This window comes from Pelophylax lessonae (assembly GCF_965119305.1).
Source record: "Pelophylax lessonae genome assembly, chromosome: 2".
Classification (NCBI taxonomy): Eukaryota; Metazoa; Chordata; class Amphibia; order Anura; family Ranidae; genus Pelophylax; species Pelophylax lessonae.
This window is the reverse complement of record NC_138769.1, coordinates 735,354,782-735,378,888: the sequence shown is the minus strand read 5'-3', so window position 1 is coordinate 735,378,888 and position 24,107 is coordinate 735,354,782. Positions and strand designations below refer to the sequence as shown.

At 47.1% G+C, this 24,107-nt stretch overlaps 1 pseudogene across 1 annotated transcript; it reads left to right on the top strand.

Moving 5' to 3' along the window:
• Window positions 1-2,423: 2,423 nt before the first annotated feature.
• Window positions 2,424-20,979, top strand: LOC309548344 (peroxiredoxin-2-like; annotated as a pseudogene). The gene is made up of 2 exons: window positions 2,424-2,462; window positions 20,361-20,979. The product of its transcript is annotated as a peroxiredoxin-2-like (transcript).
• The last annotated feature ends 3,128 nt before the right edge of the window (window positions 20,980-24,107 follow it).

Here is a 24,107-nt window from a genome sequence, read left to right as displayed (position 1 = left end):
CTAAAGTAAAAACTGAAGGGAAAAAAGACTAAAAAAAAGGAAAACGAATGCAGCCACCCCCTTTAATGATCGTTAAGCTGCAATATGACATTCATGGTTTTGGGTTTAATACCACTTTAAGGCTCGGTTTCCACTAGTGGGACTTGCGGTGCGACTTGACACATGTCAAGTCGCACAGCAAGTCAAAACCCATTGTTTTCAATGGGGCCCGTTTCCACTGCCGCGGCTTCAGTTGCGGCGACTTCAAAAGTAGATCGTGCACTACTTTTGAGCCGTCTTCAGTGCGACTTCCCTCTATATATGAGGGACAAGTCTCACTGAAGCCGCAGTTTACGAAGTAGCACGACTTCGTAGCCGCACTAGTGGAAACCGAGCCTAAATGCACATACATCTGGAAAGTATTCACAGCGCTTCACTTTGTCCACATTTTGTTATGTTACAGCCTTATTCCAAAATGGATTAAATTCATTATTTTCCTCAAAATTCTACAAACAATCCCCCATAATGACCACCTGAAAGAAGTTTGCTTGAAATCTTTGCAAATTTATTAAAAATATAAAAAGGAAGAAATCCAATGTACATAAGTATTCACACCCTTTGCCATGACACCCAAAATTGAGCTCAGGTACATCCTGTTTTCACTGATCATCCTTGAAATGTTTCTACAACTTGATTGGAGTCCATCTGTGGTAAAGTCAGTTGATTGGACATGATTTGGAAAGGCACATACCTGTCTATATAAGGTCCCACAGGTAACAGTGCATGTCAGAGCACAAACCAATCCATGAAGTCCAAGGATTTGTCTGTAGACCTCGGAGACAGGATTGTATGGAGGCACAGATCTGGGGGAGGGTACAGAAAAATGTCTAGAAAGTATATATACTCCAAATAAATGGTATGTATATCCCTCGCGCCTAGGATATTCCAAGGGGGGGGGGGGTGAAGGGGTAAAGAGGAGGAATGCAGCTGCTATAAGGAATAATTAGCAAGTATGTAGGAATAAGACCCCAGGGGGGATGGGCTCAGTTATAGCGCTTGCTGGGGTGGGCCAGGGGTGGACAGTGGCCTATCAGTGTCCCAGGTTGTTAAGCCTACTTTTCCTCAACCTGGGACACTGATAGGCCACTGTCCACCCCTGGCCCACCCCAGCAAGCGCTATAACTGGCCCCATCCCCCCTGGAGTCTTATTCCTACATACAGAAAAATGTCTGCAGCATTGAAGGTCCCAATGAGCACAGTGGCCTCCATCATCCGTAAATGGAAGAAGTTTGGAACCACCAGGACTCTTCCTAGAGTGGGTCGCCCGGCCAAACTGAGCGATCGGGGGAGAAGGGCCTTAGTCAGGGAGGTGACCAAGAACCCGATGGTCACTCTGACAGAGCTCCAGTGTTTCTCTGTGGAGAGAAGAGAACCTTCCAGAAGAACAACCATCTCTATAGCCCTCCACCAATCAGGCCTGTATGGGTGTGGCCAGGCGGAAGCCACTCCTTAGTAAAAGGCACATGACAGCCTGCCTGGAGTTTGCCAAAAGGCACCTGAAGAACTCTCAGACCATGAGAAACAAAATTCTCTGATCTGATGAAACAAAGATTGAAGTCTTTGGCCTGAATGGCAAGGAAAAACAGGCACTGCTCATCACCTGGCCAGTATCATACCTACAGTGAAGCATGGTGGTGGCATCATGCTGTGGGGATGTTTTTCAGCAGCAGGGACTGGGAGACTAGTCAGGATTGAGGGAAAGATGAACACAGCAATGTACAGAGACATCTTTGATGAGAACCTGCTCCAGAGCGCTCTGGACCTCAGACTGGGGTGAAGGTTCATCTTCCAACAGGACAACGACCCTAAGAACACAGCCGAGATAACAAAGAAATGGCTGAGGGACAACTCTGTAAATGTCCTTGAGTGGCCCAGACTTGAACCCCATTGAACATCTCTGGAGAGATCTAAAAATGTCTGTGCACCGACGCTCCCCCATCCAACCCGATGAAGCTTGAGAGGTCCTGCAAAGAAGAATGGGAGAAACTGCCCAAAAATAGGAGTGCCAAGCTTGTAGCATCATACTCAGAAAGACTGGAGGCTGTAATTGGTGCCAAAGGAGCTTCACCAAAGTACTGAGCAAAGGGTGTGACCTTTATGTACATTTTTAATACATTTGCATATATTTTAAACAAACTTCTTTCACGTCTTCATTATTGGGGATTGTTTTGTAGAATTTTGAGGAAAATAATGAATTTAATCTATTTCGGAATAAGGAAAAATGTGGGAAAAGTGAATACTTTGCGGATGCACTGTATAATCTTTTGGGAATATTTTGTTGAAATGAACGGTCTGGTGACAGGGTCTCTCTAACTCTCCCATTCTTCAGGTGTTCCCATGCTGCCAGACAAAATATTAAAAGGACACAAATCCATTTATTTAGAATGACGGTGGCGGGATTGGACAGCAGCTGGTGGCCACAGGTAAGAAGAGGAGAGCGCAAACCTCGGCGGGGATTAAAGCTGACGCCAAGGAATGATTAAACATGAGATGACATCGTCCAAGCTGTGGGAGGCTCAGAAAACGCGCTCTGTATGGAGAGGCCCCCCCCCTCCCCCCACCCCTATCCTATCTATACATTGTAATAAACCCTCCACGGGATTAATGGATCCATACTGATAGCGGCTGGAGAGCGGGGAAGGATGGCCGCGGGGTGAGGAGATAACGCTTGGGTTTAGGTACATTGCATAAATCCTTTGCAATAATGGTGAAGATTACAGGAGGATTCGATGTACGGTTACAAATCAGTAAATCTACCTAACCCCTTCAATACCGGGAACTTTCACCCCCCTCCTGCCCAGACCAATTCCCAGCTTTCAGCGCTCTCACACTTTCTGTTTATAAGATTTTGTAAATAATAATTTTTTTTCTTTCACTACACTGATAGGCTGCACTAAAGGGCACTGATAAGGAGGCACTGATGGGCATTGATAGGCTGTACTGACGGGCACTAATGAGGAGGCACTGATAAGCACTGATACGCTGCATTGACGGGCACTGATGAAGCAGCACTGATAGGGAGGCACTGATATGTAGCACTGATGGGCACTGATAGGCTGCACTGACTGACCCTGATGAGGTGGCACTGATGAGGAGGCAATATTATGCAGCACTGATAGGCTGCACTGACGGGCACTGATGAGGTGGCAATGAAATGCAGCACTGATGGGCACTGATAGGCTACACTGATGGGCACTGATGAGGCAGCACTAATGAGGAGGCAATGATATGCAGCACTGATGGGCACTGATAGACAACACTGATGGGCATTGATGAGGCAGCACTAATGAGGAGGCAATGATATGCAGCACTCATAGACTGCACTGATGAGGCAGCACTGATGAAGGGGCGATGATATGCAGCACTGATGGGCACTGATAGGCTGCACTGATGGTTACTGATGAGGAGGCAATGATATGCAGCACTGATAGGCTGCACTCTTGGGCACCGATGAGGAGGTCCTGGTAGAGGATAGACTAAGCAATAACATGCAATGTCAAGCGGCAGCTGCCAAAGCCAGCAGAATATTAGCATGCATAAAGAAAGGGATGTATTCCAGAGATAAGACTATAATCCTTCCACTTTATAAAACTCTGGTCCGACCGCATCTGGAGTATTCTGTTCAGTTCTGGTCGCCAGTCCTCAGGAGGGATGTGTTGGAGCTGGAGAGAGTCCAGAGAAGGGCAACTAAACTGATTAGGGGATTGGAGGACCTTAATTATGAAGAGCGTCTGCAATCGCTTGCAGGGCCGGTGCTAGACTATTTTACGCCCTAGGCAAGGCAAGCTACTTGCGCCCCCCGCCCCCAAAAAAATAAAATTTAAAAGGGAAGGGGTTAAAAACTCCTCTATGTCATACCCAGTGACCCTGATCTGATAGCTCCTCTATGTTACGCTGTCATACCCAGTGACCCCCATATTCCTCTATGTCACACCTGGGGACCCTAATGTCCCTCTATGCCACACCAAGGGACCCTGATGATCCTCCATGTCACACCAGGGGCACCTGATGTTCCTCCATGTCATACCTGGAGACCCTGATGTTTTTCCATGTCACACCTGGGGACCCTGATGTTCCTCCATGTCACACCTGGGGACCTCAATCCCCCATAGCACACCCAGGGACCCCAATTCCTCATGGCACACCTGGTGACCCCGAAACCCTGTTACACCCGGTGACCCCTATCCCCCATGGCACACCTGGTGACCCTGATTCCCTTTCACACCAGGGAACCTCCATGTCACACCCAGGGACCCTAATCCCCTGTTCTGGGGACACTCACTGGGCGGTGTGCCCTCCTTAACCATGATCCTGCTGATTCCTTCTCCTAGGATGCTCCTCTCCTGGACCACAGTGCTCACCACAGCTCCAACAGGCTCCTGGTGAAGGGAGAAGCAGCAGTCAGAGAACTCCGCACGTCCCTAATCCCCAACCTCCTCAGACCATTCCGGTGCCTCGTCGTTTCTGCTCCAGTAAAGGTGCCACCCTCCAGTGCCAAGCTTGGGGTCAGGTTCAGCTCTCCTCCACTCCCTGCTTAATACCGACCCAGGGAAATGAACGGCTGCTCACCAGCTCAGTGCAGAGTGTCACTTCCTGCCCAGGGTTTACACCATTTAGCTCCAGCCAAAGAGGATCATCATGCAGGCAGCACTCATGTGGGCTCCCTTCCTGCCTCTTGGGCACCCCCCCCCAACAGTGGGGGAAAACCAGGGCCTGGTAGTTCAGCCACTGCCCCAGGCACCTGGCATCTTCCTCTGTCCATGCTTCCTCCCCCACTGAGCCTCTCCCCTCAGCTCACAAGGATCATTCATGATGGACAGAGAGTACCGACTCCTGGCTGCGCCCCTACATTGCAATGCACCCTAGGCGGCTGCCTAGTTTGCCTAGTGGAAGCACCGGCCCTGATCGCTTGATTTATTCTCCCTGGAGAGGAGACGCCTGAGAGGGGACATGATAGCAATTTATAAATATCTCTATGGTGATCTCAGCATAGAAAAAAAGCTATTCAATCGGAGGGATTGCATGAGGACTCGAGGACATATAATGCGATAAGAGGAGAAGCGTTTTAACCTCGGGCAACATGGGGGGTTCTTTACTGTTAGGGCTACAAGATTGTGGAATTCTCTACCACAAGAGGTGGTTTCTGCGGGAAGTATGGTGGCTTTCAAAAGACTCTTAGACGTACATCTAAAGGATCAGAACATTCAGGGGTATGCGAGATGATTGCGGCCACACACACCTACACAGGTTGAACTGGATGGACTATTGTCTTTATTCAACCTCACCTACTATGTAAACTATGTAATTATAGATTTATATAGCTCAGACATATACCACAGCGCTGTACAGACATCACTGAGCCAATCACATCAGTCTCTGTACCAAAGGAGCTTACACACTAATGGAAGTCTATAAGCGAGTGGGTGGGGCTCTGAGTATCCCTTTCCTTTCCCGCTTAAGTTATGCGGATTGGTCATACGGGTCTTTTGAGACACATCAGGATTTTGATTTTGAGACACTTTTTCTAGTTAGCTTAGTAGTCCGTTACTTCACATGGAATGCACGGTGTCAGGTTTCCTCTCGGAAAAAAGTCCTTCCTGACGAGGTGGTGGTGCACAACATTCTGGGTGAGGTTGGGAAGATTCGGGGGTCTTGAGAAGGACAGGTGGCGGCCGGGAGCCTGGGCAAAGGCGTGGAGGAATGTCAGATCCCCGTAGCTGCTGTCTGTCAGTCTCTGGGTGTGCGGCTTTTCTTTCTGTCTTTTCACGTCCCCTAGATTTTTATAAGATTTAATTTTTGAAAAAAGGCTGCATGCATGGGATAAATGTGTAATCGTTAATTAGCCTGGGGGGTGTTTAGGTGGAGGTTAGGGCTTTGTTGAGTTTAGTCATGATAGTAATAGTTTTCTGTTTCTATGCTGATGTAAGCTATTTTTGTTTATATATTTATTTAATTTTGTATATATGTAAATATGTTTTTAATAAACAAAAATTTACTCTAATGTCCCCCCACAGTCACACACTATTATTATACATTTATATATCTCTGACATATACCGCAATGCTGTACAGAGATCACTGAGCCAGTCACATCCGTCTCTGCACCCGAGGAGCTTACATTCTAATGTCCCCCCACAGTCATATCAGTCTCTGTACCAGAGGAGCTTACACTCTAATGCCCCCCCCCCCCAGTCACACACTATTATTATACATTTATATAGCTCTGACATATACCGCAGTGCCGAACAGATCACTGAGCCAGTCACATCAGTCTCTGCACCCGAGGAGCTTACATTCTAATGTCCCCTCCTCCACAGTCACATCAGTGCTGTACAGAGAACACTGAGCCAGTCACATCAGTCTCTGCACCAGAGGAGCTTACACTCTAATGTCCCCTCCTCCACAGTCCCATCAGTCTCTGTACCAGAGGAGCTTACATTCTAATGTCCCCCAACAGTCCCATCAGTCTCTGTACCAGAGGAGCTTACACTCTAATGTCCCCCCCGTCACACACAATTATTATACATTTGTATAGCTCTGACATATACCGCAGTGCTGTACAGAGATCACTGAGCCAGTCACATCAGTCTCTGCACCAGAAGAGCTTACACTCTAATGTCCCCCCCGTCACACACAATTATTATTATACATTTAAATAGATCTGACATATACCGCAGCGCTGTACAGAGATCACTGAGCCAGTCACATCAGTCTCTGCACCAGAGGAGCTTACACTCTAATGTCCCCTCCTCCTCAGTCACATCAGTCTCTGTACCAGAGGAGCTTACACTCTAATGTCCCCTCCCCCACAGTCACACACTATTATTATTATACATTTATATATCTCTGACATATACCGCAGTGCTGTACAGAGATCACTGAGCCAATCACATCAGTCTCTGCACCAGAGGAGCTTACACTCTAATGTCCCTTCCTCCTCAGTCACATCAGTCTCTGTACCAGAGGAGCTTACACTCTAATTTCCCCCCTGTCACACACTATTATTATTATACATTTATATATCTCTGACATATACCGCAGTGCTGTACAGAGAAGACTGAGCCAATCACATCAGTCTCTGTACCAGAGGAGCTTACACTCTAATGTCCCTTCCTCCTCAGTCACATCAGTCTCTGTACCAGAGGAGCTTACACTCTAATTTCCCCCCTGTCACACACTATTATTATTATACATTTATATATCTCTGACATATATCGCAGTGCTGTACAGAGAAGACTGAGCCAATCACATCAGTCTCTGTACCAGAGGAGCTTACACTCTAATGTCCCCCCACAGTCACACACTATTATTATTATACATTTATATAGCTCTGACATATACTGCAGCGCTGTACAGGGAACACTGAACCTATCACAGATAAGTCCCTGCACCAGAAGAACTTACACTCTAATGTCCCCCCCCCCCACAGTCACACACTATTGCATTTATATTCAGTCATTTTTATTCATGGAGATTTCGGTAAGGTCCCCATCCAATGGGCTTTAAAGGCTGGCATTCCACTTCCATTGATGGTCCTATAAAGCTGGGCCACGTTGAGTTGTTATCTTTAAATTTATAAAAAAGCTTTTTAGCGTTTCAATTCACAGTAATTTTGTCATCCGGTCCTGTAGAGTCGGTGCATTGCGTCCTGTTATTACCGCCGCCTTCAGAATATTAGGACCGAGCGAGTTCAGGGGAATTCGTAACTGAATTTATTACATTTCCCCCGTCTCTCCACCATCTATAACTTACATGAACGTCTTATTGATGACATCTTTTATATCAGGCGGCCGCTGTACACACAAAGTGACGCATCGTATAATTCCTAAGATATCTCTGACAAGTGGAATATCTGCCGCGTGACGCCCGTGATTTCACCGATGCGGATTTGTCGGCTCGCATATCAATATCAATGTGTGAAAGCGGCTGATTAACGAGAGACGGGAGAAGATGTGCCCTCGTGTAGTGATAACTCCGCAAGGATACATCTCTACAAATGGAGAAGGATCTTCTGAACCGTGCTGAGATTAGGCCGACACGCATTACGGAAATGACAAGCTTTAGTAAAAATATGCAATGCATAAATGACAAAACAATCTAGGTGAACCGCAGCGAACAAAGATGACCATAAACACGGCAAGGCTAGAATACAAGGGAGGGTCGTCATCAGACCATAAAGCAAGCAATGGCATGGATTTTCTCGTTCAATATTTTTATTGAAACAAATAATAAATATATTATTATTATCAGGTCTTTTTTTTTTTGCAGCTGGAACTCTGTTCCACCATCTCTGGCTAAGGACCTCTGCTCCCAGCTCACCATTATATGGTAAACACAGAAGTCCGGCTTCTGTGTTTATAAGTGACAGCTTGTCTCCCGATGGCTCTCACAGATCCGATCTCCTGAGCGGACAAGGGAGATGCAGGTGCAGAGCAGATCGTGACCTTCCTTGAATTCTTGATTTATACGAGAGACTGTATACGTCTTTCCATCTAGGAGTGTTGTCTTTTTTTACCATCCGCACTGTGGTGTTTGCACCTGGTATGCTCCTATGCCCGCTCCAGTCGTTTGGGCTGGCCAACCAGCTACCGAGCTTTATTGGTAGGAGTAGATGATATACTATTGTGTTTAAAGTGCACATGGGTTGTACAATAAAGTTGTGTCCGAGGGACTTGTGGACATCGCTGGAGAGAGGCGGGGCTAAGGTAAGTATTAGGGGGTGCTGGGGAGGCTGCTACACACTGAAGGTTTTTTTTATCTTAATGCATAGAATGCATTAAGATAAAAAATCTTCTGACTTTACAACTCTCTTAATTTCATGGCTACAGTCACAGACCCCCACCAGTACCCCGAATTGAGTCACACACCCAAATGTGTTTCCTCAGATTTCCTTTTACCGCTTCTTACCGCTACCAGATCCTCATATGCAGCTACAGACTTCTACTAGTACCTTACATTGGCACAGACACCCAATACTATGCTATGAGGAAAGACTACAAGCATTGAACTTATTCTCTCTGGAGAAGAGACGCTTGAGAGGGGATATGATATCAATGTACAAATACTGTACTGGCAACCAGTGGTGTATTTTGGTTTTGTGCTGCCCTAGGCAAGACTAAAATTAAGTGCCCCCCCACCTATGTAACTTTGGCCCACTCCTTCTTTTTTAATGGATGTGGCTCCCTTCAAAATTGAAGGACTACAAGTCCCAGCATGAACCCCTGAGATCTCACGAGAGAGGGGGTGGGTAAGGGAGAGAGAGAGGGGGATGGGTGAGGGGGGGATGAGAGAGAGGGGGGGTTGAGAGAGAGGGGGGGATGAGAGAGCAAGAAAGGGGGGATGAGAGATAGAGACAGAGAGAGAGAGACAGATAGAGGGGGATGAGAGAGAGTGAGAGGGGGGGATGAGAGAGGAGGGGTGAGAGAGAAAGGGAGGGTGAGAGAGAGAGAGAAGAGGGGTGAGAGAGGAGGGGTGAGAGAGAGGGGGTGAGAGAGAGGGGGTGAGAGAGAGTGGGGATGAGAGTGAGAGAGAGAGGGGCGGTGAGAGAGAGAGGGGGGAATGAGAGAGGTGGCTCTAGCAACCAGTGGCCAAAAGAGACTCAGGTGGAGGGGGGCACTTTCTTTGCTGCCCCCCTGCAAAGTGCCGCCCTAGGCCTGGGCCTTGTTGGCCTAGGCCAAAATACAGCACTGCTGGCAACCACCAGCATAGGGAACAAACTTTTCAGCGAAAGGGGATTTAAAAAGGCACGCAGCCATTTACTAAAATTGGAAGAGAAGAGGTTTACCTTAAACTGCGTAGAGGATTCTTCACCGTCCGAGCGGTAATGATGTGGAATTCTCTTCCACAAGCCGTGATATCAGCAGGGAACATCGATAGTTTAAAAAACAACATCAGATTGGCACCTTATTGATCACAACATACAAGGGTATAAGATGTACTATTGACATAAACACAAGCACACTCACACACCACAGGTTGAACTGGATGGACTGGTGTCTTTTTTTCAACCTCACCAACTATGCAACTATGTAATATTTAACTATGTAACTGATGGGCACTGATGAGGCGACACTGGTGGGCACTGATAGGTGGCACTGATAGGAGGCACTAATTGGCAGCACTGAGAGTTGGTACTGATAGGCGACACTGATAGGTGGCACTGATATGCATCACTTATAGGTGGCACTGATGGTGAGGCACTGATTGCCAGCAATTATGGGCACTGATAGGTGGCACTGGTTGGCAGTACTGATTGGCAGTGGTGGTGGCACTGGTGGGCACTGGTTAGCAGCACTTGTGTTTACTGAGTAGGACCAATGTTCCTCTTACAGAAGCCGGTAATCGGCTTTATTTTTTTCCTCTTTACGATGTCAGCGTGAGGGGAAAAAAAAGCCGATTACCGGCTTCTGCTTACATCGTAGAAAGGGATCGGGCCTTTACTCCGATCTGTGATCAACCAAGTCCCAAGGACTAGGTGATCATAGAGCGCACCGCACCTGCACAGAAGGGGACCGGCGGGCAGCTTGAGAACGGGAGGACGTCCATGTACACCCTCCCGGCAATTTAAGCCTGTGCTGTTGCCATCTTTTGCCTATAGCCCGGGCATGAAGTGGTTAATATGTCTCCTTTCTGTGGCCATTATAGTCCGCCTTTGTAGGATAATGGGGATTCTCAAGTTAATTTCTATTTGTTTTTACATAGTAGGGTTGATTTACTAACAGCAAATAGACAATGCACTTTCAAGAGCGGTTGCTCCAGGTTAGAAAATGAGCAGAAGCTCTGCTGACTTCCATTATCCAATCACATGCATGCAAAAATGCATTTTTTTATTTCCCTTGCATGTGATTGGGTATTCTTTGCAAACCTCGTTTACTAAGCTCTGGAGCAACTGGACTTTGCATCGTGCACAGCCTATTTGCCTTTAGTGAATGAAACCCAATGCCTTGTATTCATTCACCCGTCATAGCACAACCACTGTGAACAGGTACAATAATTAACAAAACTCTTTACAATGTGCCCTGAAATGACTGAGATTCTATCCTGCATTTACAGCGGGACCCCTGGTGACTCCTTTTGTGATGTTTTTTAATCCTGGGCCAAGCAGCGAACGGTCTGGTGAAGCGAAGACAAGGTGGAAGTTGAACGGATGGAGATAAGATTGTTCGTCTTGGCTGGCTTTACATCCTCCTGAGCCCTCTCGGTGTTTGGATCAGTCTGACGTGCCAGAAAGAGTCCACACAAATTAAACACAAACAAAGGGGTAAAGTCTATTGTCACCGGTGAGTACAAAGAGATGTCATTTTTGGAGCTTGCTGTTGTTTTCAGAATCATTTCAGGTCCGTAGAATTTGTCCTGGGCATCATCAAAAAGCAGACGTATCCAACTGGCTTCCAGATGGATGTGCCAACTTTGCCTAAAGATCCTCTACAATGAAAATTGGAAATGAATACTTGGGAGGCACACCGAGAACACAGCACTCAGGTTCGGTCTTTCATCCAGTGTCAGGAAGGTCGGGCTCATGGTCGCACTTGAGGATCTATGAGTGTGTATATTGTAGCCCAGGCCATTGACCTTGTCACCCTGCGTCCAATATTGAGCTCAGCATTGTCTACAGACATTGCTAATTGGCTGTCAGGGGCTCCTGAGACCCAACCTGCCCTTCTGTTCTCCTGTAATCAACCCATCTTGCCTCTTGTACCTCTGTCAGGACTCTGGAGACGAGCCTGACGTGCAGAGGGTAGCCTTTAGCTCACCGAGGGATGGAGCACAGACGAGTCACCCAGGCAGTAGACACAGGCTAACCCAAGGTGCGAAATCTAAGTGCCAACCGGTCTTCACCAGAGCCTCTGATGGTGAGGATGGATTTCGCTGCATGTATAGCACCAGGTCGCAGTCCTTGGGGTTGCCCAGGGGAGGACTGGGCCAGGGGGCAGGGGGGCAATTGCCCCCTGGGCCACTTTGATGCCCTGTAAAAAGGCTGCCACAGACATGTCTAAATTATTCCTGGTGAAGGGAAGAAAATTCCAGCTGCTGACCTACTATGTGCAGGATGAAGACAAGGACAGAGCCCCCCCTTCCCCCAGCGTGGATGGTGTAAACTGTGCCTGAGCAGAGGCCAGTTCCATGCCTCACTGGAGACTCTTCTCCAGCCAGCCCCGACAAAGCTGTCCCAGCTCCCCCCAACTGCCCCCTGCTGGCCAGGTTGGAAACCCGGATTCGGCCGGTGGTTAGAGAGTACCTGGAGCAGAGCTTTGGCCAGGAAGATGGAGAGTGGGAGGGGGGCCGAGTCATTGCACCATGGACCTCTGGATTGTACTTGCCCCCTGGACCAAAAGTTGCCAGTCAGCCCCTGGGGTTGCCCCACCAGGAGGTGAACAGGTCTGGATCCGTTGGCAGATAAACAGACAAGGATAAGGCAGAAGAGTGGTCACAAACAAGCCGAGGTCAGGGCAGGCAGCAGACAAGCGAGGTGAGGTACAACCAGGAGGTCAAACAGGAATCAAACTGGATAAAACAGGTCTCAGGTTCAGGAACACAGGAGAAGCTGCAGACAAGACAGCAAAGTGTAAATGAACCAGCCACCCTTAAATAGGTCTTTTGGGCACCAAGAACAAAAAGGTAATTGCGTGCGTCTCCGTCCCCGGGTCACGTTTGCCATTTGCCATTGAATGGACTTTCGCGCATATGCGTGCGCATTGGCGAACGCCTGTTAGCCATTGAATAGGCAAAGGGGAGGTTGGCGCCTGCGCACTTCAGTGTGCACAGGGAGCATTCTTGACAACCTCCCATTGCTGATTCTGGTCTGTGTTCCAGACTTCACCGATTGCCTGCTGTCTTGGCGCCTTTGCTGCCAACCTTGGCCTGGACTTTGACTTTGCTTCTGCTTTCTAAACTAGCACCTTCGCTACCCTGGTGTTACTGACTCAAGTTGGTCCTAACTAAAATTCACATAAAAGGAAAAATAAAAACACAACTAACTAGCAGTTGCGCGGGTTTTCTTGCACCTTCAAAATTCGTAAATAGACAGGAACAAAAAAAAGGTCTCTCATTCTGACCTACATTTTCGAAACTTGAACATCAACAAGGAAAAGAAGAGTTCTTTCAAGGTGAGGATGATCACACTAATTGGAGATGCTGCTCTCCAGCAATCCCACTGGGTGATGGATAAGCACTGAAACAACACAAAAGAAAGAGAGTGCACGACCGCCCTAGTATGATCCAATTTATTAATTCCGATGTAAACTTTAAACAAATGCAGTCACATGGTTCCAGGATAACCGCTTCAATACCATCCATTTTCACCCTCTTCCTGCCCAGGCCAATTTTCAGCTTTCAGCGCTGTCGCACTTTGAATAACAATTGCGCGGTCATGCTACACTGTACCTGTGACAGTATTCACCGTCACTGGAATTTAAAGACGGATGGGTGATGGTTTGGATTGCTTCATATTTGCCAATCCATATAGAAATATTAAGATTTATTCCCATTTGCCATGAAATCTGTAATTCCTAAATGCTGTGTATATTACATATCTTTCAATGTCAGCAAGGTTTTTCTTTTGTTTGTGTATTGGGAGGGAATGTGGATTTCCCTGTCTCATTGTAAGTGCTAATGACCTCCCATTGTTCTGTGTCTGGCTATTGTGTACATTGATTGTCCCCTGGGGGATTCTGTCTCATTACACATAACAGTCCTTCTAATCAAGCTAGCTGACCAATCCCTGCTGACTCATTTTCAAGTCCTCATTTGCATGGCTAAGGAGGACCTGAAGGAGAACGGCATGTACTGTGCAATTGACCAATGGGAAAGCGGTTGTTGGGGGCAGGATGTTCCAAATTCTGTATAAAAGTGTGCTGTGTACTTTCAATAAAATGTCTTCCTGTTTGAACTTACATACAGCCTGCTTGGTGTTTGTTCTAATGGATTCCGAACGGCACATAGCTGTAGTTCGGATCCCGGAGCCTTGGTTGACCGAACCATCAGACGTTGCGATCTGCAAGCTGACTCACTAGAAACAGAGGAGTGTCGGGAGAGCGGAAGTGAGTGAGCAAGTGTCTCGTTACAGTACCCATTTGAAATTTTTATAATTTTTTTAAAGACAAATATAGCTTTCTTTTGGTGGTATTTAATCACCACTGGGGTTTTATTTTTTGCTAAAAAAATAAATAAAAAACACAGAAAATTCTGGAAAAAACAAAGTTTTCTTAGTTTCTGTTAGTTCTGATAGGCAGCACTGATGAGACGGCACTAAAGGACACTGATGAGGTGTCACTGATGAGGAGGCACTAATATGCAGCACTGATGGGCACTAATAGGCGTCACGGATAGGCAGCACTGATGGGCAGGACTTCTGAGGAGGCACTGATGGTCACTGAAATGCAGCACTAATTGGCATCACTTATGGGCACTGCATGGCATCACTGATGGGCACTGATTGGTGCCATGGATGGGCACTGCCTGGCATCACTGATGGGCACTTACTGACATTACTGATGGCCACTGATTGATGGCACTGCTGGGCACTGACTGGCATCACTGATGGGCACTAACTAGCATCACTGATGGGCACTGTTGAGGCTCAACTGATAATCAGTGTATTGATTACCTGTACAGGTCTCCCCTGTGAGGAAATGCCACTGATTGGCTCTCCTCTCCTCACATTCTGTCAGCGTGAGGAGAGGAAAGCTGATAACTGGTATTTCCTTGTTTACATGTGATCAACTGTGATTGGATACAGCTGATCACATGGGTAACGAGCCACATCATCAGCTCTTTACCGAGATCGGGGATGCGCCGTGTCCCAGGACTGGTGTGTAGCATGGCGAGAGTGGGACGACATCATGTGACCTCATCCCAGAACAAGAGAGCCACCTTGCGCCCGTCAATTGTCTACATGGCAGGCGGGAGGTGGTTAAAGTGAGCATGTCTCAATTGGCCAAAAAATCCCCTCGATGGCTGCTGTAGGATCCAGGTGTACTGCTGACCGCTGTTGACTTGACAACGGAGGCCACGCCTCTGAAACGCGTTGTCGGTGCAACTGTGACGCTTTCTTGTGTCCCTCCGCACCTCCCTTGTATCCCGGTCTCCTGGCAATGGAGCACAGCACCAGATCATCAGCTCTTTACCGAGATCGAGGATGCGCTGTGTTCCAGGACTGGTGTGCAGCGTGGCGAGAGTGGGACGACTTTATATGACGTTGTCCCAGAACAAGAGAGCCACCTTGCGCCTGTCAATTGTCTACATGGCATGCGGGAGGTGGTTAAAATGAACATGTCTCAATTGGCCAAAAAATCCCCTTGATAGCTGTTGTAGGATCCAGGTGTACTACAGCTCTCAATGGAGCCTGCTGACAGCTGTTGACTTGACAAAGGAGGCCACGCCTCTGAAACGCTTTGTCGCTGCAACCATGACGTGTCCTTGTGTCCCTCTGCACCTCCCTTGTATCCCGGTCTCCTGGCAATGGAGCACAGCACCAGATCATCAGCTCTTTACCGAGATTGAGGATGCGCCTTGTCCCAGGACTGGCGTGTAACGTGGCGAGAGTGGGAGGACGTCATATGGCCTTGTCCCAGAACAAGAGAGCCGCCTTGCGCCCATCAATTGTCTACATGGCAAGCGGGAGGTGGTTAAAGTGAGCATGTCTCGATTGGCCAAAAAATCCCCTCGATGGCTGCTGTAGGATCCAGGTGTATTAAAGCTCTTAATGGAGCCTGCTGACAGCTGTTGACTTGAAAAAGGAGGCTACGCCTCTGAAACGCTTTGTCGCTGCAACCATGACGTGTCCTTGTGTCCCTCTGCACCTCTCTTGTATCCCGGTCTCCTGGCTATGGAGCACAGCGCTGGATGGACCGGACCCATGAGCAATAGCATTGGCACGTCGAAGACCGGCCTCCGTGGCTTACAGCTGTCAGCAGGCTCCATTGAGAGCTTTAATACACCTGGATCTTACAGCAGCCATCGAGGGGAGTTGTAGCCAATTAAAACATGCTCGTTTTGAACTGGAACCATGTGCATCTGTTTAACCAATTGCCAACCGTATAATTTAGATCTACGGTGGCAAAGTGGCACTGTTGAGCCGGAACACATACCTGATACATGATCCAACACTTCTGGGTAGAACGTGCTCTTGTGCGCCACCAGCGGCCCACTCCTACTGTGATTATACACAGCAGGAGCTAATCGACAGGTACCCAGCACTCGATGTCTGCCGGCACCCACTGACCCTTGAGTACAGAGGGAGAATGACGGTCTGCATATGTAAACAAGGCAGATGGCGGCTCTATCAGTAGGGAAGGCATGGATCCTGTGTTCCTGCAAAGCATGGACATGGATCTTTGCCTTCCCCTAGTGAAAGCACCTCCCCCACTGTACACAAAATCACTATCTAGGCACACAGTTAACCCTTTGATCACCCCTGATATTGACCCTTTCCCAGCCAGTGTCATTAGCACAGTGACAGTGCATATTTTTTAGCACTGATCACTGTATTAGTGTCACTGGTTCCCAAAAAAGTGTCAGTTGGTGTCTGACTGTTCTCTGCAATATCGCAGTCCTGCTAGAAGTCACTGATTGCCATTGCTATAAATAAATAAAAATATCCCATAGTTTGTAGATGCTATAAACTATGCACAAACCAATCAATATGCGCTTATTCTGAATTTTTTTTACCCAAAATATATAACAGAATACATATTGGCCTAAACTGATGAAGACATTTGATTTTTTTACATTTTTTTATTGGATATGTTTTATAGCAGAAAGTAAAAAAAAAAAAAATATATATAGATATATATATATATATATATATTTTTTTTTTTTTCTTAAATTGTTGCTCTTTTTTTGCTTATAGAGCAAAATAATAAAACACCGCAGAGCTGGTCAAATACCACCAAAAGAAAGCTCTATTTGTGGGAAAAAAGGACATCAATTTTCAATTTTATTTGGGTACAACATTGCATGACCGCGCAATTGTCAGTTAAAGTAACACAGTGCCGAATCGCAAGAAATGGCCTGGTCATGAAGGCGGGTAAATCTTCCGTAGGGCAAGTGGTTACAGTTTACTGTTCTGGACATTTTATAGATAGGCAACTCCTATCCTCATATTGATTGGTAGTTCCAAATAATAACTACTGCAGTAGGGAACAGACACAAAAAGATACACTCCGCATCTTTCCAAAATAACTGTTCTGTTTTATTTGACACAATTGAAGGCTTTTATACGCATGATTACGTAGGTATCACAGTAAAATTGCAATTGTACACTTATGGTAACAAGGGGCGTAACATAGGCAGGCTAAATCTTATCAGGACTCGAAAGAATGCAAACATGTAATGAAAACATTATTAGTGCCGTGTGCACAATGATGTCTCACTTTACATAGTAGTTGAGGTTGAATAAAGACAATAGTCCATCCAGTTCAACCTGTGTAGGTGTGTGTGGCTGTAATCATCTCTCATACCCCTGAATGTTCTGATCCTTGAGATGTACGTCTAAGAGTCTTTTGAAAGCCACCAGACTTCCCGCAGAGACCACCTCTTGTGGTAGAGAATTCCACAATCCTGTTGCCCTAACCGTAAAGAACCCCCCACGTTGCCTGAGGTTGAAACGCTTCTCTAATCGCATTGTATGCCCTCGAGTCCTCATGCAATCCCTTCGACTGAATAGCTGTTTTTCTATGCCAAGATCACCATTGAGATATTTATAAATTGCTATCATGTCCCCCCTCAGGCGTCTCTTCTCCAGGGAGAATAAATCAAGCGATTGCAGACGCTCTTCATAATTAAGGTCCTCCAATCCCCTAATTAGTTTAGTTGCCCTTCTCTGGATTCTCTCCAGCTCCAACACATCCCTCCCCATAATCTTTATCGATCACTCATTTTGTTTATTCAGAAAAGAAAGGGGCAGTTAATTTGGGGGTTGTAGGAGGAATCTTGTCAGGGTACCAGGAAACCAGACCACATGAAGATGCAAGTAAAATAAAGCAATTTATTTATGCAACAATAATAATCGCACAGCAAGAGAGAGGAGGAAAATCAAGAACAGCCGGGGTCAAGGTCGGAAGCGGGTAGCCATCCAAGCCGGGATTGAGTCCAGGATTGAGTGCAGGTAGACATCCAAGCCGAGATAGAGTCCAGAAGAGAGTAGTCTGCCGAAGCCGCCTGATGCGGGGTCGTCTGCCAATACAGAATCCAGAGCCAGGAAGATCGTCAGCCAAGCCAAGTCATGCACGGAGAAACCACAGAGACCAGAGGACAGCTAGCAGTGATGCACCTTGGAGCACAAACGCAAGGGCAAGGTCTGAAAGCCATTAGCAGATATATATAGTCAGATATGCAGCATCATCACTGAAAGACGCCCAGGCAGCAGACAAGTGATGATGCAAACAGAGTATATAAGAGACAGCAGTCTGCATATGTCCAAGATGGCTACCAACAGGAAGGCAAGGTAAAGCCTCGTACACACGTAATGATTGTTGGCCGTGAATTTTCGGCCAATGTCCGATCTGCCTGATTGTCGGCTTGTTAGTATGATGCTTCCGACAACCGACTGCGACTTTTCGGCCGAAAAAAATCGGGTGTGCAGGCTATAAAATTTTTGTTGGCCGTCAACAGAGCAGCCGATTGTTCGTCATTCAGTACAGATTTCGGCAGACAAAAATCAGATGAGCAAGACTGGGCATGCTCAGTGAAGAAAAAACACACGGAAAGTAGACCAGAACATGACATCACTTCTGAAGTTGGTTGTTGTTGGCCGAAAAAATTTGTGTGCAGTCTAGAGCACATTTCAACCAACACAACAACACTGGACAAAAGACGGCCGATCGGTCGGCCAACAATCGTTGCGTGTGTACGAGGCTTAAGACCTTGACAAATCTGCACCACACGGGGTGATTAGGCATACCTATGACTCTGTGTCTTACTCCTGAAGCCTCTTTGGATAATTTATAGAAAGATAGTGACCTGGAGGTTGGTAGAGTGGGGCACATCGTTCTCAGCTAGGCAAGTATGGTGGCATGGTAGCCGGGCCGGCAGAAAAAGAAAATGGCTATTTTATACTGCAGTGGGGGAAAGGGGTGCAGGGGAGGAACAGGGGGTAAAGGTCTGATTTAACCTTTGCCAGTTGACTAAACCAAGTTTCCTGAAATCCGGTAGCATGAGTGGAAATGTCAGGGCAGTGTGTAACTGTCGAATAGGTATTACAATAAAGCCATTCTAGAGAATACAGTTTAATTTATACTTCAGTAATCTACGGCGGCTTTTTCCGGCGCTAAGAAAATTATACGCGTCCATCTGACGTCTCGGCGTCATTTCTGACCATAGGGCTGCCAGTATAAGACAGCAAATTCCTTGTAATTAAATTATTGTCACATAATGGTTACAGAGGACGTCGGCCGCGTTGAAAGCGGCTTACACGCGCAGTTCCTTTTTAAGCGGCGCAGCAGAATCTTGCTAATTAAATTTTTCTTGGTACGAAGATTCAGATTTATTCAGTCAACTGTTTACTTATCTTCTCTCTGCCAGTAATGGCATTACTGACGAAACGGCTTACAAATTGCGGAGTCTTGTAGGGAATGACACCCAGTGCCAGCTCAGACTTGGCCGCTCTCCAGGGTGCTGAAGAAATGACGTTATTCACCCTGCAATTTCTTCTCAGCGGTGGAATGTGTTTCCTATAGGGAATGGAGCTCAATGTGAACAGCCTCTGGCTGGGTGCAGCAATCTGGGTTCCCTTTAGAGAAAGCTGGATATTGCGGCATGTGGAGCAATTTGTCATTAACCGCTTGCCGACCACTGTCAGTATATTTATTGCGGCAGTCAGCCGCTCCTGGGCAAACCGACGTAGATCTACATCGTTCGCCCGAGGAGCCTGTAGGGGGTGAGCGCGCACGCCGGAGGAGCGCTCCCGCCCGCTCGTTCACGGGCATCCCCGCGCGTGTGACCGGCAGCTCCGATGTCAGCCGGCCACTCCCGATCTCCTGCTCAGGAGAGGGAGAAAGGAGAGGAGGCGGGGCGGAGGCGGGGCAGAGAATGGCCTGAATACAATACATAAAGTACAACTCACTGAGAGGAGGCGGGGCGGAGGCGGGGAAGAGGATGGCCTCAATACACACAGTACAGCTCAGCTCCTGGGTAATACTGCGAGATTTCTGGCATGGAATACATCCCAGCACACACTGCGAATCGCCGAAGGACGTCATCGCCGATCGGACCCGGAAGTGAGGAGAGGAGGAATAAACAAGAAAATAAGGTATTTATAAGCAAAAAAAAAAAAAAGTTTCCATTGGTAAAAGTCGTTTTAAAGGGGATTACATACATCTAAAGTTACGAAAATGGGTGGAACTCCACTTTAAACAAGTTAAACTGTCGGACTACAGAGGTAAATATGTTGTGCTGTTCTTCTACTCCCTAGACTTCACCTTTGTCTGTCCCATGGAGATTATCGCTTTTAGCGAACACGCCGAGGAATTCCGCAAGATTGGCTGTGAGGTTATTGGGGATTCTGTAGACTCCCACCTTGAATGGACCAAAGTTCCTCGCAAGGAAGGTGGTCTGGGACCCATGAACATTCCTCTTGTTTCTGATCTAAAACACTTAATTTCCCGGGACTATGGCGTTCTGAAGGAGGATGATGGTGTTGCCTACAGGCGTTTGTTCATCATCGACGGCAAAGGAATCCTCCGCCAAATCACTAAAATGATTCGCCCGTAGGCTGCTCTGTAGATGAGATCCTCCATCTGGTTCAGGCCTTCCAGTTCACTGACAAGCATGGAGAGGTTTGCCCTGCAGGATGGAGGCCTGGAAGGGGCACCATCAAGCCCAATGTGAAGGAAAGTAAAGAGTACCTCTCTGCAAACTAAGCCAACGCTACTCCATAAGATGTGACTATCCCTGTGATAAGGGAACCCCTGACCTGTACTAATTTTGTTGTATTCATGCTGACACTCCCTGTTCTGGAGACAAAAGCACTTTGTTCTTCCATCTTCAATGTTGTTTGAAAAAAAAAGGGCGTTAACCACTTAAGCCCCGGAAGATTTTACCCCCTTCCTGACCAGGGCCTATTTTGCGATTCGGCACTGCGTGAATTTAATGGACAATTGCGCGGTCGTGCGACGCTGTACCTAAACGAATTTGACGTCCTTTTTTTCCCACAAACAGAGCTTTCTTTTGGTGGTATTTGATCACCTGTGCGATTTTTACTTTTTGCGCTATAAACAAAAAGAGAGCGTCAATTTTGCAAAAATAACAATATTTTTCAAATTTTTTTATATGAAATTCCCCAAAAAAAATGTAAAAATTAAAATTTTTTAACATTTTAGGCCAATTTGTTTTCTGCTACATATGTTTGGTAAAAAAAAAAATCACAAAAAGCGTATTTTGATTGGTTTGCGCAAAATGTATCGCATTTACTAACTAAGGGAAAGATTTTCGTCATTTTTGGTGTTTTTTTTTTTTTTTTGCGGTACTGTGACATTGCGGCGGACAGATCGGACCCTTGACTGACATTTTTGACACTTTTGGGGTTACCAGTGACATTACTACAGTAATCAGTGCTATACATATGCACTGTTACTGTAAAATGACACTGGCAGGGAAGGGGTTAACTTTTTTTTGAGAGGGAGTGGTTATGTGTGTCCCTAGGGGTGTGATTCTAACTGTGATTGGCTGTGGCTTGAAGTGTATGAACAGTGATCAACGGTCCTACATAGTAGAACCGTATGATCACCATTCATACACAGGGGAGAATGACAGACGGCTTGTTTTCATTAGCCGCCTGTCATTCTCCCTCTCCACCCGACGATCGCGAGTGACCGGCGGACATCGGGTCCGCCGATCACACGTGCGGGGGGGCCCGTGACCGCACGGGAGCGCGCCTCCGGCGGCGCGCGCTCGCTCCCTAGACCCTCACAGGCTAGCGACGTATCCCTACGTCGCTCTGCCTGTGAGGGGCTGACTGCCAACGTAAATAGTCGTGCGGCAGTCGGCAAGTGGTTAACTGGAGTTATAGCATAGGAGAAGACACACTTGGCTGTGATGTAAACAGCTGTTGGGAAAACACAGAACAAATAGAATTTAGAAATGATCTGGGACTATAGACCAGTGTATGATCAAGCCATGGAAGAAGGTCTGCTTCCGTAGTGCTGCATACACTATATCGCCAAGAGTATTGGGACGCCTGCCTTTACACGCACATTAACTTTAATGGCATCCCAGTCTTAGTCCGTAGGGTTCAATATTGAGTTGGCCCACCCTTTGCAGCTATAACAGCTTCAACTCTTCTAGGAAGGCTGTCCACAAGGTTTAGGAGTGTCTATGGGAATGTTTGACCATTCTTCCAGAAGCGCATTTGTAAGCTCAGGCACTGATGTGGTACGAGAAGGCCTGGCTCGCAGTTTCAGCTCTAATTCATCACAAAGGTGTTCTATCACGTTTAGGTCAGGACTCTGTGCAGGCCAGTCAAGTTCCCCCTCCCCAAACCCGCTCATCTATGTCTTTATGGACCTTGCTTTATGCATGGGTGCTCAGTCATGTTGGAACAGGAAGGGGTCATCCCCAAACTCTTCCCACAAAGTTGGGAGCATGAAATTGTCCAAAATGTTCTTGGTATACTGACTCCTTCATCACTGGCAGGCTTCCTTATATAGGCCCAGATAAACTGCTGGTAGTGCTGCTGGGTCCTAAAGTCCTTCTCCTGCCAAAGTGCTGATAGCGCTGCTGGGTCCTAGAGCCCTTTTCCTGGTGTTTGTGCCCTGACACTGTGTGTATTCACCTTTAAGACTGTTGCCAGCAGAGGTCAGCCTCTCACAGGAAATAGAAGAACAGGAATGTGTGAAATGTAGTTCTGAACTGTGAGCAGACTGTTGTTTTGGATGGCAGAAGAAACTACAATCCCAAGATGCAACGGGGGAAAGGGAGGGAGGATCAGAGCAGAGAGATATTTGCCTGTTTCAGATATATCTCTCTCTTAGCTTCCGGCGTCCAAGGAGGACAGATCAGCCTGCAGGTGTGCTGAGACACAGACTGTGTTTGAGGCCTAGTGGATGAGGCTTCAGCAGCGCGGATGCTGGTGTTCACACAGCGGAGTAACTGACCGAAGGACGTCCGGAGAGGCCGTGTCGCTGAGGAGAGCGGGACACTGCTGGAGTAGACTGTGGAACAGAGTTTGTCATTGGGTGAGAGAAATCCAGCTTAACCGCTTGCCGACTGCTCACAGTATATTTACTGCGGCAGTCAGCCCCCCACAGGCAGAGTGACGTAGGTCTACGTCGCTCGCCTGTGAGGCTCTGGGGAGCGAGCGCGCGCCCCCGCTCCCGCGCGGTCACGGACCCCCCCGCGCGTGTGACCAGCGGACCCGATGTCCGCCGGTCACTCGGCGATCGGCGGGGGAGAGGGAGAATGTCAGGCAGCTTGTGTAAACAAGCCACCTGTCATTCTCCTCGCTGTAAAAACACTGATCACGTGGATCTACTATGTAGATCCGTTGATCAGTGTCCTTACAGCTCAAGCCACAGCCAATCACAGTAGAAAGCACGCCCCTAGGGACACACACAGCCCCTCCCTCCCAAATAAAGTTAACCCCTTCACTACCAGTGTATTTTTACAGTAACAGTGCATATATATAGCACTGATTACTGTAGAAATGTCACTGGTAACCCCAAAAGTGTCAAAAATGTCAGTCAAGGGTCCAATCTGTCCGCCCCAATGTCGCAGTACCGCAAAAAAAATCGCAGATCGCCGCCATTACACGTTAAAAAAAAAAACACCAAAAATGACAGAAATCTTTCCCTTTGTTAGTAAACGCAATAACTTTTGCGCAAACCAATCAAAATACGCTTTTTGCGATTTTTTTTACCAAACATAGGTAGGATAAAACAAATTGGCCGAAAATTTAAAAAAATTTTGATTTTTACATTTTTTTTGGGGAATTTCATATAAAAAAATGTGAAAAATATTGTTATTTTTGCAAAATGTACGTTTTTTTTTTTGTTTATAGCGCAAAAAGTAAAAATCGCACGGGTGATCAAATACCACCAAAAGAAAGCTCTGTTTATGGGAAAAAAAGGACGCCAA